This window comes from Zonotrichia leucophrys, chromosome 3, assembly GCF_028769735.1.
Source record: "Zonotrichia leucophrys gambelii isolate GWCS_2022_RI chromosome 3, RI_Zleu_2.0, whole genome shotgun sequence".
NCBI classification, from domain to species: Eukaryota; Metazoa; Chordata; class Aves; order Passeriformes; family Passerellidae; genus Zonotrichia; species Zonotrichia leucophrys.
In genome coordinates, this window is record NC_088172.1 from 108848820 (window position 1) to 108867298 (window position 18479).

Genomic DNA, 18479 nt, shown 5'->3' on the forward strand with positions numbered 1-18479 from the left:
GTGGCATAATTTCCAACTTTTTCATCTGGAAACACCCTAAAAATGGCCAAAGAAAACATTGCTAACATTGTTTGCTTGAGCTTCTTGTTTATTTATAAAACAATATTTAATTAATTAATTAATTATATTAAAAATATGATTTATTTATTTATATTTGGATTTCTGAGAGTGGGAGGACAGGGTATTAACTAGGAAATAACACAATCATTAAATGAGGCATGGAAAGAGGGGTGATAATTTGTGTTCCATTAACATTTCACAGATGATTTTATTGTGCCAGGCTGATCTCATTTGGACCATGAGTATGACACCTGAAACCACTTTTGTTAGTAAGATTTACGGTAGCAAATACCTTTCCCTGACTAAAAAACTTAAACTCTCAGTCTGAGTTTGATTCTTCTGATGTCAGATTGAGAGAGTGGATCTGGGGATGATCCATCCTTTTATAAGGGCAAGTGTCTTGATATTTTGATTATTTATTTTTATAAGCTCTAGGAGGAAGCTGAACCTCTGGTTTAAAGTAGTCACTTGCTCTTTAGGTTAGTGCTGGACAAAAGAGGTCCCCAAGCTCCCTGTACACATGGCTGTGCTTTGGGATTTCAACCTTACCCAGTTCTTTGCTTTATCCAGATCTGTGAGTCAGGATATTGCTTGGCTCTGACACAGTGGCTGCCATTTCTTTAAGGAAAATCCAGAAATTTCTGTATAGGTCTTTTTTTTTAGTACTCAGGTCTGTCCAGCTTCTTAGAGTAATATTTTATAAGCCTAGCAGTGTTCTAAAACTAACTTTCTTTGTTCTTTCAATGTAAGTTGGTACATGGGAACTGCTTTATTATTACTGTTATTATTAATACATAGTGAAAATTATTATTTTTGCCTTATTTGCCCCTCAGCAGTGATGAAAGATTACATATGAATTAAAGGCAGAAGACAGTGAAGGTGAAAACTGCTTTATTATTCACCACTATTTATTATTTCCACATAATAGAAGACTAACATAACACTTCATATATAGGCAGAATAATTTAGGAGAAATTTTTTGCCCAAGATTTTGAGGCCAACACCAGCATAATTTAATGATTAAATGGATGTACAGAGCATCACACAACACCAGGCTCTTTAATCCAAATCAGCATAAGTTTGAAGGATGAAAACAACTCATAAAATCAAGCTTAAAAGCAGAGCAAATGCTAGAAAAATTGCAATATGTCTTAAGGTTTGACTAAAGACCAAGGGAAAAAAATCCTTCCATTTCCCTCATGGCCTGGAGAGCAGGTTCAAAAAGCACAGGGCACAGCAGCAAAAGGTCTGATCACAGAGGGGTTTAAAACCCAAAAGGAAAATCACAAGTATTCCCTAATTGGGAGCCCAGAGAGAGCAAAGGTAAGTAGCTCTTTCTAAAATTCAGAAGCAGGAAGAATGAGGAAGATGAGCCATTCACTGAAATGTCAAGATAAAATCGATAAAGCATTTTCTGGGAAATCAATGCAGAGAGTGGAAGACATTGGAGATAACAGAGAGGGAAATGCTTTCTCTGGAGCAGATGAAAACTCCAACAGTGGCATTGAAAACAGGTGTTGTTTTCATAATTAAAACTCAAGGGAAACCTGCCTAAAGGGAGCTGTAATAATGAAATAGGGGAAAAAATACCCATGGAGAACAATGTCTCATTAGGAGAGATAAACTTCACACGTGAACAATACTGAGTTAAATGGCAAATTGTTTTTCTTAATGGCACTCTGGTGTGAGACAGGTTCAGAGGTTCTGCCTGTTTTGCTGCAAACTGGTGATTAATGACTGCAAAGGTTTCCGCACAAGTGTGAAAGACAGGAGTGGAAAATGAAGATGCAAGTTGTCTCTCCAAAGGGACACTTTATAAAAGCAGTGTCTGGACAGAAAGGAAAGCCTTTGAGAGATTAGAAAGCCCTTCTAATAACTGGCTGTGGAATGACCCAGTTTAGTTATTTTCTGTTTGGTTTCTAGTTAATGCTGTTTTCCCCTTGTAACCGATGCGCGCTAAAACCTCACGAATAAGACCCTGAGGCAATTCTGAAATCATCTGCAGTGTGTTTTCTCAGAGATAAAAAACATCAGCAACTCCAGTCCCTCTGACTCAGCTTGGTGTGCAGGTACCATGGAGTCAAACGTGGTGCAGACAGGCAGAGCATTGCTGGAAACCCTCCAGGAAATCTGAAATGTCTGGGTGATTCCACACTTGATTTTCCATAACCTCATCGATATTGTCCCTCAAATGGGGATGCTTAAAGAGGGAGAGAAACTGCTGATGTCAAGAGGTGGCTTGTAGGGCAGAGGGAAACTGCTTTGGTCTGAATAAAACTCTTCTGCTTCAAACAGTGTTTTTAAGAGATGCAGTGCAGCACAGGGATTTCTGATAAGGGATTTTTGGGATAAATGTCTGCAGCAGATCCAATGTTCTCTGGTTTCAATGTGCTTAGTAGGCACAGCTGGGATTCAGGAGCTGTTACAGTTGACTAACTACCTGCTGCATGCCCGGAAGTACAAAATAAACCAATAAATCCTCAAATCTGTAAGCAAGCAGAACCACTATTCCAGCAAGTTCCTGAGTGGAAAGAAAAGATACACCACCAAGAACTCTGTGAATTGTTCAGAGGTAAAATAACTTGGCTGTTGCAAGTACAGTGACTTGAAATATTTAGTTAAACATGCCTATTCAGCATCAATGTGTTTAAAATGTTTCTTTTCTAATTAATATTGTTTTATTAGATGTAATAAGTAGTAAGCAATGATACTAAATTAAGTAACAATAATTAAATGGTACTAAAAATAATAATAATACTAGAAGAAAAATCATACTTCTAAACATGAAAACTCTGTTTGAAGATTTGGTTCATCATCTGCAAGGAAAAAAAAATTAGAAGGGTGAGAATTAATAATGTTCTTACATATGTAACATAGGGTCAGTAATGAATAGCAGTGGATTTGTCTCTAAGCTGATCACTGGAGAGATCAATACTTTATTGAGTTTGGATCTCTGAATATTAAAAAAGAATGTTGGAAAACTGAAAATCATGTGGAAAGCTACTGCCAACACTGAAACCCTTGTGTTGGAAAATTTAAGGAGTTCCACCTCTTGTAATGCATCTCCAAGGCTAAACACTGGCAGCTCTGAATTTTTATTTCACATGGAAAGAACCATATCAGGAACCATAAGAATCTTCTGCCTCATAGAGAAAAGTTCATGATGCTACCTGGAATTAAATGTAAGGCAAGTTGACATTAAGAAAAAAAAAAACTTATTTCATTCAGAGCTATAAATAATAAGAAAAATAACATATGGAATTGTGAAATTTAATAGAGACATGTTACTCATCATAGCAACAGGGTATTTCTATAAAGCTACACCTCCATTTGAAATGATTAAGCTGATATAAATGTCTTAGAAGACATAAAGCCTTCCTGTGATCTAAGATCGTCCAAAGATCTTTTCCTGAAGGGGGCACATGTGAACAGAGCATTTTCCAGTGTATGGAATTTCACAGTTAAAGAACCTTAGTACACATCCTTCTGCTCTGCCAGAAAATTCACTTTATTTTGGGAGTCAGTGTAGCAAACATGAATCACAACTGAGCAATGCCCCATGAATTCAAGGGGGACACACATGTAAGCTTTTGCAATTAAAATTTCCCAGGGAATGTGTAAAGGTGAAATTGTAATTATCAAACTGGAGCCTTGCCAGAAAAGTGGGACATCCTTGTTGTCTTTGTTTGCTAATTCAGACTTTCTAATTTCAAGAAAAAATCATTCAGCATGCCTTTCCAGAGGCCTTATGCAATGTCCTCATCCAAAGCACTAGTTTGAAAATTGGGACTGCTCACCCAATATTTCCTGTTCTGGACCAGGACTGGGACCCCCCATATCCTATCCAGAGAGTGATACAAGTTATGTTATCTTACAAAGGGATTATTTCTGCTGAAGTATTCTAGCCAACCAAAACAAAATCCCCCCAAAAATATGTTTATGTTGGATTTTTTTTGTTGTTTTTCAACCATGAAGTAATTATTGCTGCGAATTGGGAATCATGGAATCATTAAAGTTGGAAAATAGCTCTAAAATCGTTCGGTCCAATGGTTCTCCCAGCCAACCCCAACACTAAACCATGTCTCCAACTCTCCATCTTTCAAATCCCCCTGGGAATGGGGATTCCACCACTTCCCTGGACCGTCTCTTCCAATGCTTGACCACTGTTTCTGTGAATAATTTTTTCTTACTATCCAATAAACCTCCCCTGGAAATATTCACTGCTGGATTTTTACCTTTTTTTTTCTTTTCTTTTTTTTTTTACTCCCACTATGAATAACGGAGTTAATGGGTGGAAATTTTTCTACATGAAGAAGCCTTGACAGGAGGTGGAGGTAGGAGGTCCAATCCTTGCCTGTGGTGGCATAAACTCTTGGTCACCTGATCCCAATGGAATCACTTTCTTCCAGATGCCCCTTTGTGTCCTGAGCAACCCACAGATGTGCAAAGAACAACAAAAGTCTCTCCAGGTAAAAGGTTTTTGAGTTTTGGAAGTCTCTCTCTGTTTTTATTAAGGATAAAAATTCTACCATAAAGAAAATATTTGTATTGGGTTGGGTCCCTTTGGCTGCTCCACACCAAGCATCTGCAATGAAATAGTTCACTTTTCTCCACATTCCTATTGCAAATATTTCAACAGACTCTCTTCCAAGTCAGAGCACTCTTTCCCCTAGGACAATGACAGTCAAATTATGCCAATCATGTTCCTCTGTCCTCTCCAGAAAAAAATTCTCTGAAGATATTGGTAAACATGATAATAGTCCAAAAGTCAAGAGTAGAACTTCAATTCAATCTTACACATTTTAAAAGTAAAGATTAAGTATTGTGTGAACTTCTTTCACTTTTTGCTCACATTTTATTGTTTACTTCAAGAACAATACGCAACAGTGATTACTAAGTGCTGTATGTATCTATACAGAGGAAATGAAACAATAATTTTTAGTCTAGTGACAGTAAAAATGCTTAAGTAGCCATTTTATCTTCTAGATTTTCAACCAGTTGCTTGAGTTTTCTCAGTTTTCTTATGAATTTTATGTTTTAAAAGAAAAAAAAATGAAGAACTTTGCTGAAGCACTTTGATTGCAGTACAGCAGGAAGGGCAATTGCAATCATGGATTTCAAAGAAGCTCCATGAGGAAAGTTTTCAAGTGCAGCTGTGCTTCCAAGGCAGAGCCAGCCCCAGCCCCAAGCACTGCCTTGTGGTAAAATTGCACTGTCCATTGCTGGAATGATTCCTCCACTCATTTTTGGCCCATTCCAAACGGCAACAACCCCAGAGCATCTCGGGGTTTGCGCACAGAAATCATGGCTGGTAGAAAATCCAAGTGCAGTTGTTGGTTGTGTAGGGTGAGAAAGCTGATCTGTGTGGATGTGAACTCTGCCTTGCATCAGGCCCTGGCTAGTTGTATAACCACAGAATTATAGTAGAGTAATAAATTGTTATTAAATGTAATTGCTAGTATAGCCATAACAGATTAAACTTAATTTATTACTTTTATAGTCAGACCAAATATAGTTGGAAAGCCTGCTGCTGGGTAGTAAAACAGTCATGAGAAAACCAGAGCAAGGGTGTTACAGGCTGGTATTTCTCCAGTACCTGCCCCAGACTCCAGCAGCTGAAGACCTGGGACATTTCTGACCCAGTGATTGTTTCTGATTTATTGAAAACCCTTCCCTGCTTCTGGGATCAGAGCTCTGCAGAGTCATTCATCTTTGGAAAGTCACCTGTTCATGAAACAACATTTAATTGGCCGAAGTAGCAGCCAAGTCTGATGCCAGGTAGTGCTTGAGCTGTGGAGAAAGCAGAGAAGGGAGATGTGCTCAGTCCTACAGGAATGTGCTGTGGTGAGGATTTGCTGCAGGAGCAGCTGATAGCCACAATCAGCATTGGAGACTTTGAGGTCTGTGCACACACAGTAAAAAGAAGGTTTTGTCTAAGGAAGGTTAAAAGAGGAAATAATAATAAGAAAAGCAACACAAGCAAATAATAATATTCTGTTCCTGTTTCTAGGCAGTGATCAGGGGCATAAAGAGAATAAATTATTTGCCCCTGCTTGAACAGAATATGTGAATCCTAAGCAGGAACTTTTTTCCTCACCTTTTGCATTAGATTTTGTTCAATCAGTTTTGTAATATTCAAACTGCCTCCCCCATTGGCCATCAACACAAAACAATTTGTAAGGAGCCCTGCAAGTAAAGTCTGTGTCCTAATGTGTGACTGGGCAGGGGGACTGGAGGTCTGCAGGAATTTGGAGGAAGGATTTGAAAAACCACAGAATCAGGAGAGCTACTTGAACTAGACCCCAAATGCATTTTAAGGCATGGGAATATAAGATATATTTGCAAAAGCATATTAGCAGGAAAATGCAGTGACAGCAAACCCCCTGAATCAGTCATCATACACTCATTTTAACAGACCTGCCAAAACTCCTAATTAAGGCCTCCCTCAGGACTCTTGTTTTCTATCTCATTATTCTGATAAAGTGGACACCAATGAGCCCCTTAATGAGGATTAAACTGTAGGCTTTAGTTGAATTTGCATCTCACATTTTCTAACAATGTGGCTCCTGAAATACACCAGATACACTTGCCAGTTTCTTATTCAGAATTCAAAATACTGTATAAAAAAATCTGGTAATAGAATTCCACTTCTTTACCTTACAATTGTCCAAAAATAAGAGATAAAAAATGTCTGTTTTGATAAATACAGCATTTTCCCATCCACAGGCCAACAGTGTGTGTCATATTGCTGTGTATGTGGCTTAAAAGGGACAGCTGCTCCAGGGATCTGGAAACACTCTCTTTAGTTTTTAACAGAAGGAAAAACTGAAACGGAAGCAGATGTTTGTGACTGTATCATGTGTGAGATAAGGCCTTTGGAGATTTATTTTTTTTTCCCCGACAGCAAGTGTTTAAAGTCTCGTCTTCCTTAAAGGAATTTTGATTTCGTGCCTGACCCAAGAAATATGCTTTGTGTAAATTCACATGACAGAGCTCCTTGCTGATGGTTTTAGTCAACACTGGGGCTCAGCCTTTAGGATGTTCTGAACACAGAGGTGATCCATGGCCAGGTGGGAGTTTGCTGTTCTGCACCTCCTCCACTGCCCTGCTCTTACCTGTGAGGTAGCACCACCAAAGCCAATGTCCTCACAGTGGCCAGGAGCCTCAGAGGTCCTGGAGACAATAAAGCAGGTCCTGGTCCTACAATAAATCGGACCAAAACAAGATTGGTTTGCCTTCCTAAAATCTGCAAGTCCAGAATGAACATCTCGGTTTATACAGAATATTCAACAGAACTTAATTAACATCTTCTCAATTAAGTTTATATCCATCCAGCAGAGATCTGCAAACCAAGAAGTTCATTTCTTTCTGAGTGTTCCTTGCTCTTCAAAATGAACAAGGATCAACACTGATACTCACAGGAGGTTCTCAACCTCTTACCTCAATCCAATCATTGACATCTGAATGCAGATTGGTGAGAAAATGTATGCTTCAGAAAAGACAAATACACGGGGGAATGGTTTTAAACTAAAAGAGGAGAGATTTAACTTAGATATTGGGAAGAAATTCTTCCCTGTGAGGGTGCTGAGGAACTCTGACACAGGTTGCCCAGAGAAGTTGTGGCTGCCGCATTCCTGGAAGTGTTCAAGGCCAGGTTGGACGGGGCTTGGAGCATCCTGGGATAGTGGAAAGTGTTCCTGCCCATGGCAGGGGATGGAAGTGGATGATGTTTAAGGTTCCTCCAAACACAAACCATTCCGTGATTCTGTGGTTCTGAAGTTTAGAGATCTTATTTAGGACTCTCAGAGTGTGTGTGCATATGTGTGACCTGGCACACAGATTTTTTATGGCTAGGAGATGAATATGTCTCAAGAATTTTCCATCATTTTTGCATGTCACCATCTACCAAATCTGAGTTGGGAAGCAGATCAGTGCTAGGGAAATCAGATCAGTTAGGTTCAGATAGGAAATAAAACACCAATTGTAACCACAATAAAAACAGTGACATTTGAAAGGAAATCAGAAACCTCGGGCAAAGCCAGAGGAAATATGCAGGAAAACTTCAGTCACAGAGACAGATTTTTCCCTACTTTGGCATCATTGCCCATAAAATGATGTCAGAGATAGTTTTTCTTTAAAAAAACCCTTATTTTATTTACCCATCCAGCAACAGCTGCCATGACCAGAATTCTGTTTTCTATCTGCTGTGATGCCAAAGCAGTTTTAAGCTCACACTGGGGATTTCTGTTCAAAAATGTTCTCCTCTACACACAAGAGCAGTGGTGGCTATAGGAGTGCCCAGTCTCATGTATCTTCCAGCAGCTGGAGAGAAGAACGGTTTTGACACAAGCATTTTCCTTTTTTCCATTTCACGGTAAGAAACAAGTCACACTTATTCAGCAAACTGTATATGTTTTTCTTTTAATTCAGTAAAAATGGAAACACTGGAGAAGTACTACACTGATCCTGGTCTTGGTGCAAGAGTGAGGTGTATCCAGTTAAAGAACAGATCAGGGATTTAAAACAAGCTGAGAGAAAGTCTTTCATCTTAGAACAGGCAGACAGCCCATGGAATTCACTCTTTCCAGACACTAATATGAGATATTGCAAGGGCTAAATCTTCTGATAATTTCAAGTGTTGCCCATACAGCTTTGTAGACAAGAAGTTCATGGTGTTATGTAAAAAGCAGGATTCTCATTAAACCCCTGAGCTGTAAGTTATTGCAGTCTGGGAGAGAATTCTGAAGAAGTATTGTACATAGACATTAATTTTTGGCTCCTACTGGAGACAGGATATTGGTCTGATCCAGTACAGTGATTTTTTGTTCTTAAATATCAGCATATTTCTCTTGGCCTTACAATGTGCAATATTTTGTCTTCCAGTCCTAAACTCCCAAACAAGATTTTTTTTCCCCATAAAATTTAAAAACAAGAAGGAAAAAAATCAACTTTGTTTTGTTCTTATTGATCCAATATGACTTTTATTTTGCTTTTATTTTTCAACATTACATTTGTAAATATGTTATTTGCAGTCAAAGCTAAGATTTGCTTTATTTCGTTTAGTCACTTACTCATTTGGACTTGAATTTAAGCAGGTTTGCATAATGACCGTCTGTTGTGCTTCTTAATTTGGGAATTAGGGATCTTGGAGGAACCCTACTGTTTACCAGCTTCAGTAAAATATCAATTTAATATTCATTCCAATGGGTTTGGTTTCTGCTCTTCCCTGTGGAGAAATACACCTCATTTTATGTGGTAAACTGATTCCAGTGGCACCCCAAATGATGGATAACCCAAATCTAATGTACCCCACAGAGCAAACCTCTGCACATGAGACCTCATTGCTGACAGTCCTGAGATCTGTTTATTGGGTGACCATGATAAAGAAACTATTTTGAGTGAAGGGACTGACAGCTTGGAATTTTCTTCAGGCTTTTTCTAATGGTTAAGTCATTTCTGCAAATCTTGTGTCTACACAAAAATATTCTCAGTGAATCTGTTATAAAAAGGCAACATTTTGAACTGCACTGATTAAGATTTTCACGTCTTCTTCCTTAGTTTAGCAAGACCTACCATATACCAGTATTCTAGAACTTCCACTTTTGGCTAGAACTGTAACAGTTTAATTCAGGTTATTCATTATTCTGTGAAATGAGGACACAATTGTTAATGGTCACTGTCATTGTGCCTGACCTCTTCCTTCTGAACAGCCTTGTTCTACCAGGACTGAGGTGACTGAAGTTCATGGACAATCAGCATATTGACATGAAGGAATTTCTAGTCATCACTCTGAGATCAGAAAATGGTTTGAATATGGTCTTGAGTCTCAGAATGACACTGGGAAATAAATTGGATGAGCTCACCCTTACCTGACTTTGCAGGAAGTCATTTACAGCAATACTTGCTCTGAGTGGGATTGACCTGGTTATGTTTCCAGCATTTATAGAATCGGAATTTGGATTGGAAGAGACCTTAAAGATTGTGTACTTCCAACTCCCTGCCATGTCTTGAAAATAAGTCCCTTAATTTAGCAGTGAAGAACCCCAACCTGATACCTTCTCTACATTTCCTTAATATTCAAATCAAGAAGTCAAAGATTGGTTGAGATAAGGCCTACATAGTTCAATGTGAAGAATGAATGCCAGGTACTGGAATGCTCCAGTTTTGCTTTAAACACAGATTTTCCTAAGCTCATCTAAAAAACAAAGCTTTGTTCATCTGTCATTTGCACAAATGGAGATTATGGTACAATGACAAAGATCACCTCCATATGAAAGCAAGAACCAATATCAAATAAGCATCATAATTATAACGATAAATTTTAGAACACCAGAGGTATTTCAGAGAAGTCACATTTTACCAGGGGTTAGTCTCTGTGCAATTACATCTCTTACTTTTAAAAGAATGGAAAACACATTGTAAAGACATTAAAAGGAGTAGAAACTCCTTCTCTAAGTATCTACAAAGTCATATATGGAGCTGGAAGCTCCCCTTGCCAGTTTTCCAAGGCATATGATGCTTTCTGAAGACACCAAGTTGCTGCTGATTGTATATTTCAGTACAAGACCAAAATCTGTCTTCGATGGTTTTGGACACCTTGTTACATCCCATTCCAAAATCTGTCAAGCATGTGATGACAGCTGAGGCACAGAGGAATACTTCTCTGGTTCAAGAACAAGAAGGCCCAGAAGGAAAATTTGCTGATTTGCTAAACTCTTTAAGTTTGCAGATACAGCTGTAGGATACTGAGCATGTCGCTGCAAAGCATCACAAATATCAGAACTTTTGTCTCCATGGATTATTGAGCCAGGCAGCTCCTATCTGAACTGTGCCCATGTAATTTGGGCACTGCCAATAGAGTAATCCTGAAATCTCATGTTGACAGAGCTGCATTTGGATTCATCCAAATGTGAGTTGCCTGGAGGTTTTGATGGAACAAAATTTACAGGAGATTTCAAACCAGAACTCTAATGACTTGTGTTTTCTATCATTGTACAGACACATCTTGCCTCAGAGGAGCAAGAAACACAGTTCTGTGTGTATTTTATTAAGGTAACTGGTAGCAGTAAGGGTAACCACTCCAAGAGAGTTATTTAATATATCCATGCTGATGTTGTAATTAATATAATTGTTCAGTGAGAAAGCATACACAAGGGGAAGATGATTGTGTTTTACTTAAATTTTGTGGTAGAGGTATTCCCCAGAATGTTGTCCCCAGCTTAGTATCAATGAGACAATAAGATGTGGTGTTCTATTTTTTAGCACCTAATGCCTATGTGCTCTCAGAACCTTTGTAGACCAATATGACTTTAGCTAAAGCACTTTGACTTTGGTTAAAGCCCATCTAGAACTTCACTAAAATGGTGCCAAGCATTGGGACAGGCTGCCCAGAGCAGTGGTGGAGTTACCGCCTCTAGAAGGATTTAAAGAATGTGTATATGTGGCACCTGGGGACACAGTTTAGTGGTGTTCTTGGCTGTGTTTGTCAATGTTAGATTACCAGTTGGACTTGATGACCTTACTGATTTTTTCTACACTAAAAAAAATTCTATGAGTCTATGAAAACAATATGACAGTGCCCAAAATTAGATCTTATATGAAAATGTACAGGTGATTTAAGTGATTTTTAAAATCTTTCTGTGTAGGAACAATTAAAGGGCACGGTCTGCAGCCAGTCCATTTCAAGCTCATCTCCACATCTTTCCTGCCAGGAATCTCCCTCCTGCAGTGGACCTGGAAATATGCAGAAAAGGCAGTGATTTCACTTGGCAAAAACTCAAATCAACACAGTTACAGTGAGCAAAACTTTTAACCTTGTCCCCAAGATTCTCTAGAATAGATGTTCTTATGTTGTTTTCTTTTGGGAATAAAATCCTGTCTCTCCCCTGCAGGTATCTTTTCTCTCTTTATAGTAGCACAGTTACTGGGATCCAATTTAAAATGTTCAAAACCCCAAATTCCTCAAAAGGCAGTGTGAAACTACACCTCACACATCACTACAAAAATAAGCAAGCTTTGATTTATTTCAGTAGTGGAGTCTTCCTGCACTCTCACTAAAAGTTTGTTGTACAGGAGAGGTGTTAGACTGTCTAAAATACATGGTTATAAAGATTCTGATTCTTTTCCCAGCTTTGCTGTAATCTACACTTTGAGTATAGAACGACACTCACCACACCCAAAATACCCACCTGTAAGTCAAACATCCATTCAGAGTCCCTGTGTCTCCTGGACAATGAGCAGAGAGAATGAAAACACAGAGAGGATATTTATTGTATTTATTACAATAAATATTGATAGGCACATGCTCATCAATAAACACATGTTTATTATTAAATCAAGATTTTAATTAAATAAATTCTCATGTATGTTGGATATATTTTGTTCTGTCTCTATTTACAGAAAGATTCCAGATGACCAGTTTGGATTTTATTTATAGCTTTAGAACAGATAGATTTCAATATGATAAACTCCAAGGTTTTTTTTTGTTTTTTTCCGAAGTGTGCAGTTATTGCATCAGTTTCGCATCTCTTGGGAGCACTTTACACACACTTTAATCAAGCTGGATCACCCCCAAATCTCACTGTATTTCTGCAGCCTGTCCACTCCTTTAAAATATAAGAACCTTTTTTAAAATATAACCTCCTTTAAAATATAAAAACTAGTTTTGTACTTGTTTAGCTGCTAAAACCCATCGTTTGCCGGGCCCTGGCTGAACTGTACGGCAGGAGCACTAGGTGGCAATGCTGTTACAGCGAAAACTCCAGCAGCTCCCTGAGCAACAGCGGTGCCAACCACGAGCTCAGAGAGCTGACACCACTCCTGCAGTGGCTGTAGGACAATGTTTTGATTGTCCCCATGTGCTGGGCACTGCTGAGGCCATAACTCCAGTCCTGGGCTCAGTTCTGGGCTCCCCATGACAACAAAGAGATTGAGGGGCTGGAGCGTGTGCAGGGAAGGGAACAGAGCTGGGGAAGGCTCTGGAGCACAGGTCTGAGGAGGAGCAGCTGAGGGAGCTGGGAAAGGGGCTCAGCCTGGAGAAAAGGAGGCTCAGGGGGGCCTTGTGGTTCTGCACCACTCCCTGAAAGGAGATTGTAGCCATGTGGGAGTTGGACAAAAAAACCGCCCCCAAGTTGTGCCAGGGGAAGGTTAAGCTGATTATTAGAAAGAAATCCTTTACTATAAGGGTTGTTAAGTCCAGAGTGCCCAGGGAAGATATGGAATCACCATCCCTGGAGGCATTTAAAAGGTGTGTGGATGTGGCTCAGTGGTGGCCTTGGCAGTGCCAGTTTAACAGTTGAACTTGATGACCTTAGAGGCCTTTCCCAGCCTAAATGATTCCATAATTCTGTGATTTCTCTTGCCCAGGCTTGCTCTGAGTGAGGAGTAGGTGATTGATTTGTTTCCACTTTCAATATAAAGCAGAGATTGTGCCCTGATATTTAGCACAAGTTTGGTCTTCTGCATGTCATTTCCAGTGATTCCAGGGAATTGTGAATGGCAAATATTGAATGAGGAATACACAGGACTGAGCTGACAGTCCTACCAGGCTGGGGTTCAACCATCTCACTGGGGAGAGTGAAAACTCATGCCTGATCCTAATAACATGGGTGAGATCACAAAAAGCTTTCAGTTGTGCTTCCTCCTTCCACATGTACTATTGCAGTGAAATAAAAGACAATGTTCCTGACATAAAATCTTGAATGTGAACAGCTTTTGCTAAGATAAGTTCTTTTGAAGACAAAATAGCCAGTGGAAGTGTTCTACAGCTACCAGTTCAGTGCAGCACAGCCAGAAATCTGTGTTTAATTGACTCCAATACAATTTAATACAATTAATCAGTATTATCAGGTCATGATTTTGAGAGGCCTCTCCACACTTCCAGGATTTATTTTATCCATTTTAATTCATATAATTTACCATTACCATTCAGCTGTGAATTGCAGCTGTGGATACCAGGAAAATAAGGAACTGTTCTGGTCTGAGTTTATCCCATCACTACAGGAACTTGTTTTTAATTTATTTTTATGGAAATACTGCATTCTGTTGATAGCAAAACTGCTCTCAGTACAGAAAACACCTCCCCATGTCACACAGTGAAGAGAAGATTAATCTTCACTTTTTTGGTCCTAAAATGCTTTTATAGTTTTATGTACTTTATATGAAGGTTGGACTTGATGATCTTAGAATTCTTTTCCAACCTTAGTGAATTTATTATTCTTTTCCAAATGTAAGGCTAAGTAGCAAAAAATAAATAAAATGAATGGATGCACATCCATGGACTTGCTAGAGGTTTACATGAGTATGTGCAGCCAAATATATGAGGTTGTTTCATGCATTCATACTTGAAATGCTAAATTTAGACTTTCTAGAAATTATCTAGCAAGAAAAAAATGAGTAGTGCTGCTAACCTAAAAATTTCCTTTTTAATTCTCCCATTTATATAGATTTTTTTCCTCACAAAAATGCATTTAGAATATTTTTCACAAGCATGTAAATTTAGCTACTCTGGGAGGAATTGGTTTTGTTTTTGGACCTGCTCATAGATCCTGATTCACAAATTATATAAACAGGAGCTGCCCCAAAAGGATTCCTGCTTTTTCCCTGTCTTATCTGACCACCTTTTCCTGCCCCTACCTGATCAGTGAACTCTCCTGCACTGTGTCAGAGCAGGGAAATTGAAGGTTTAAATACATTTTTTCCTGTTTGTTGGGAGAAATCCAATGGTCCGGTTGATGATTGAGGAAATATACTGCAAAAAACCCAACCAAATAAATGAATAAATAAATATATAGCATCCAAAATTTAGATGCTAGTCCTGGGTTTTGTGGGTTTGGATTTTGTTTGTTCCCTTAATATGTCATTACAAGATGGGAAGGGAAACCAGAAAAGGTTTTACTGCTATTATAGAAAGAGCAGTTTATTTTTCAGACTCAGAGCCACCCATTTAGACCAGAATAAAGAGAGGAAAGGAATAAGGGATTTTTGCTGGAGATTAGCCATGTGATCCTACACAGGCTTTGACAGCACAGCAAACTTGTGCTGATAGCTGAAGAAAAATCAGAAGCAGCTATAAGGTGGAAAGTTTAAAGAAGTGAAAGGATGTGCATTTCTGGCCTTATTCATGTCTCATTAGCTTCTGGCACAGTAAATTGTCTAGACCAGCAGAAAACACTTGTTCTTTTTCTTTTTTGATGTAAATTTTTTGAAAAAAAATTGTGATGTCAGGGAAAAAAATATGGTGCCCAAAGAACAGACTGGACATAACATTTTTATCAAAACATTTTTATCAGCTATGACAATTAAGAGCTTATATCCCCCATCCCCCTTCCCAAGTAGGTGGATCTCCCCATAATTCCCTCTGAGGAAACCTATCAGCAAGTTTTCAAAAGTATATTCTTGCCATTAGATTCTCCATGCTTCTGTGCTCAGTCAGTAAATCCCTTTGACCAGGACAGGGATATGGGAACATCTACAAAGGAATTAATTTAACTAAAATTAACATAATGAAATTTAACATACTGAAGTCAGTAGTGTTTGGATGTTGCCTTTTTCTCATTACATGCCTTACTGGGAATTTCCAGAGGTTGTTGGATGCTGAAATATGTGGCTAAAATTTCAAGCCTTTTTGACATGACCCTACACTTCCAGACACCAAAATATCTCTGATCTGATCCCATCCCACAGTGAAGTGACACCCAAATAAATACTTCAGCAACATCCAGAGCTTCCTTTTCTTTATTATTCCAAAATGAATGACTCCAAACCCTCAGATGAAAAAAAGTAGGGAAGAGCAATGCTCTTCCTCCTTATGGGGAAGCCACCATGACTCAAGAGAGGCATTTTAAATGTCACAGGGCTTCCTTTACACAGGGCATTTGTGGTTCCTGCGTGATTTATCTCCTACACTCTTAACAGAATTCCCAAGGAGGAACCCTAGTGAAGAAATTTAAGGTTGAAAATAAGCACACGAGACCAGTCAGACACCCTGGAACTGAGTAAGGCAATCAGATCATTAGAGCAGCAGGAACAATCCTGAAAAATGCCATAGTCTCTGGGAAACTTCTAGCTGAAATGTGAATTATTTTTTTTCTTTGACTTTTTAAAAAAGGACTTCCACCCACCCATCCCCTGCCTTTGAACCTCCCTCCCATTAATTTTCACGCCCATATTTTAATAAAATACTTTGGTAAATGGTGGTGTTTGCAAAAAGCCATGACAAAAAAATCCTTTTATTTATTAAAACTGAAATCCACAATTAGGAATATATTTATAATCATTTCAACACAGATAATTAAAAATACATATTAGAGTTTTAAAAACTCAACAAACTATGGACGAAAGCACATTTTCTTTCTCTTTTATTGATATTTTCTTTTGACTTCAGAGCAAAATCTTTCAAACAAGCAGAGAAAATTCAGTGACTCATAGAATCATATAGTTTGTGTTGGAAGGACTCAATTCTCTCAGCCTTTCCCCATAGCAGAAGTTCTCCACCTCTCTAACTACTTGGTGACTCCTCTAGATTTGCCCCAACAGGTTCATGTCCTTCCTGTGCTGGGCATCCAGGGTTGGATTAAATTGCTTAATAGACATGACATGAGACCATTAATATGTGGTTTCACTGTGCAGTTTCACCAATTGTAATTCCAATCCCAGACACACAGTGCAGTGAAAGACACCATTCTTGATGCTTCTTGCATCAAAATCAGTGTTTTAAGGGTAACCTGGGCCTTCACAAAGCCCATTTTGTTTTGTTATAACCACTCAGGCAAAACTGGCTGTGAGAAAGATATTAATTCTGGCTTGGAAAGTTTCATGCCACAGTGCAGCATAAAACAGTAATTAGATGAAGAAAAATTAAGTAACTCCTTATGTTTTAATGGTGATGTGAAGCCTTTCAAAGATGCAGCTGCACAGTCCATGACTCTCCCCAGACACATTAAAGCAAAACCTTCATTTTTCTGCCCCTCTCAAACCCATAAATTCTGCTGGATTACACGCCAAGTTGATTTAAAGTGGTTGCTCAATGAAAAGCAAGTGTTGACTCTAAATTTCAATGCATTGTAATGTTCTGAAGGAAGATGCAATCTTCTTTCATGGACAGAATGAGACTTTTCACTCTTCAATTCAGATTGCGAAGTTTTTATTACTAGTATTATGGGATAATCACTGCTTTTTGGATTTTTTTACCTGGTTGAAGTCTTTCTCTTATTTTTTAAAAGAAATCACTAATTGCTCCAAGTAGAACTCACTCGATGACTGAGTTTTTTATGTGGTTGAAGTGATTTTTTTTGTTTTGGTTCTTTTTCTTTTTTTTTTTTTTTTTGTGTTATTGTTTGTTTCTTTGGTTGGTTTTTTTTGTCTTTTTTAAAAGGAATCACTGATTGCTCCCAGCAGAACTCACTCCATGACTGTTTTTTACCTGAAGTGTTTTTTTTTTTTCTTGTTTCCTTTGTTTTGTTTTTTAAAGGAATCACTGATTGCTCCAAGCAGAGCTCACTCCATTACTGAGTTTTTTACCTGGTTGAAGTTTTTTTAAATTTTTTTTAAAGGAATCCTTGATTGCTCCAAGCAGAACCTGCTCCATGACTGAGTTTTTTACCTGAAGTTTTTTTTAATTTTTTTTTTTTAAGGAATCACTGATTGCTCCAAGCAGAACTCACTCCACGTGCTCTGGAGTCTCTGTCCCACCTGTGCAGATGTTTAGGTCACACTGTGTGACTCAGACCTGTTCAAGGCACAGAGGGCTGAGCCCTCCACACTCTGGGCACTCCAGATTCCCACTGAAGCACTGAATGCTGGATTCAGCCTTCCACAGCAAACATATGTCAATACACAGATGGTCACGTTGCCAGAACTTTCCCACAGACGTTTGCTCGATATTTTTTTAGTAAAAAATGTTTTCCATGTCCTCAGACCTGTTGTTCACCCAAGCATTCCAGGCAATTTAACCTGCAGGCAGTTTGGCTTGTTTGGCTTGTTTTTTTTGTTTTTTTTTTTTCCCTGAGAAAAGCACAGGGACACAGCAGTAAAAAGAATGCTAAAAAAAATAAGGTGGGAAGGAGATGAATGAGGCAGATGGACAGAGGGACTGATAGTCTGATATACAGAAATAGTTTACTTGTAGAAAATCCAGAAGGATGTTTAGAGACCACAGACTACAGCTTGTAAATGGGAAGAGTTCAAAGTGGGAACTGGGTATTCCAAGACAGGCTTGTGTAGGCTGGGAAGTAAATGTGTGTTTGACACACAAAAGCTTACTTCTCAAAAGAAAAATTCTCTTTTCCCCCCTGAAAAACAGGGATTTAACTGTGAGGTAAATATAGATGAGACTGGGACACACTGAATAACAGGAACATCCACAGGAGGATGAAAAACCTTCAGGAGAGATTTGCCTCCACAGACCATGGTAGGAAATC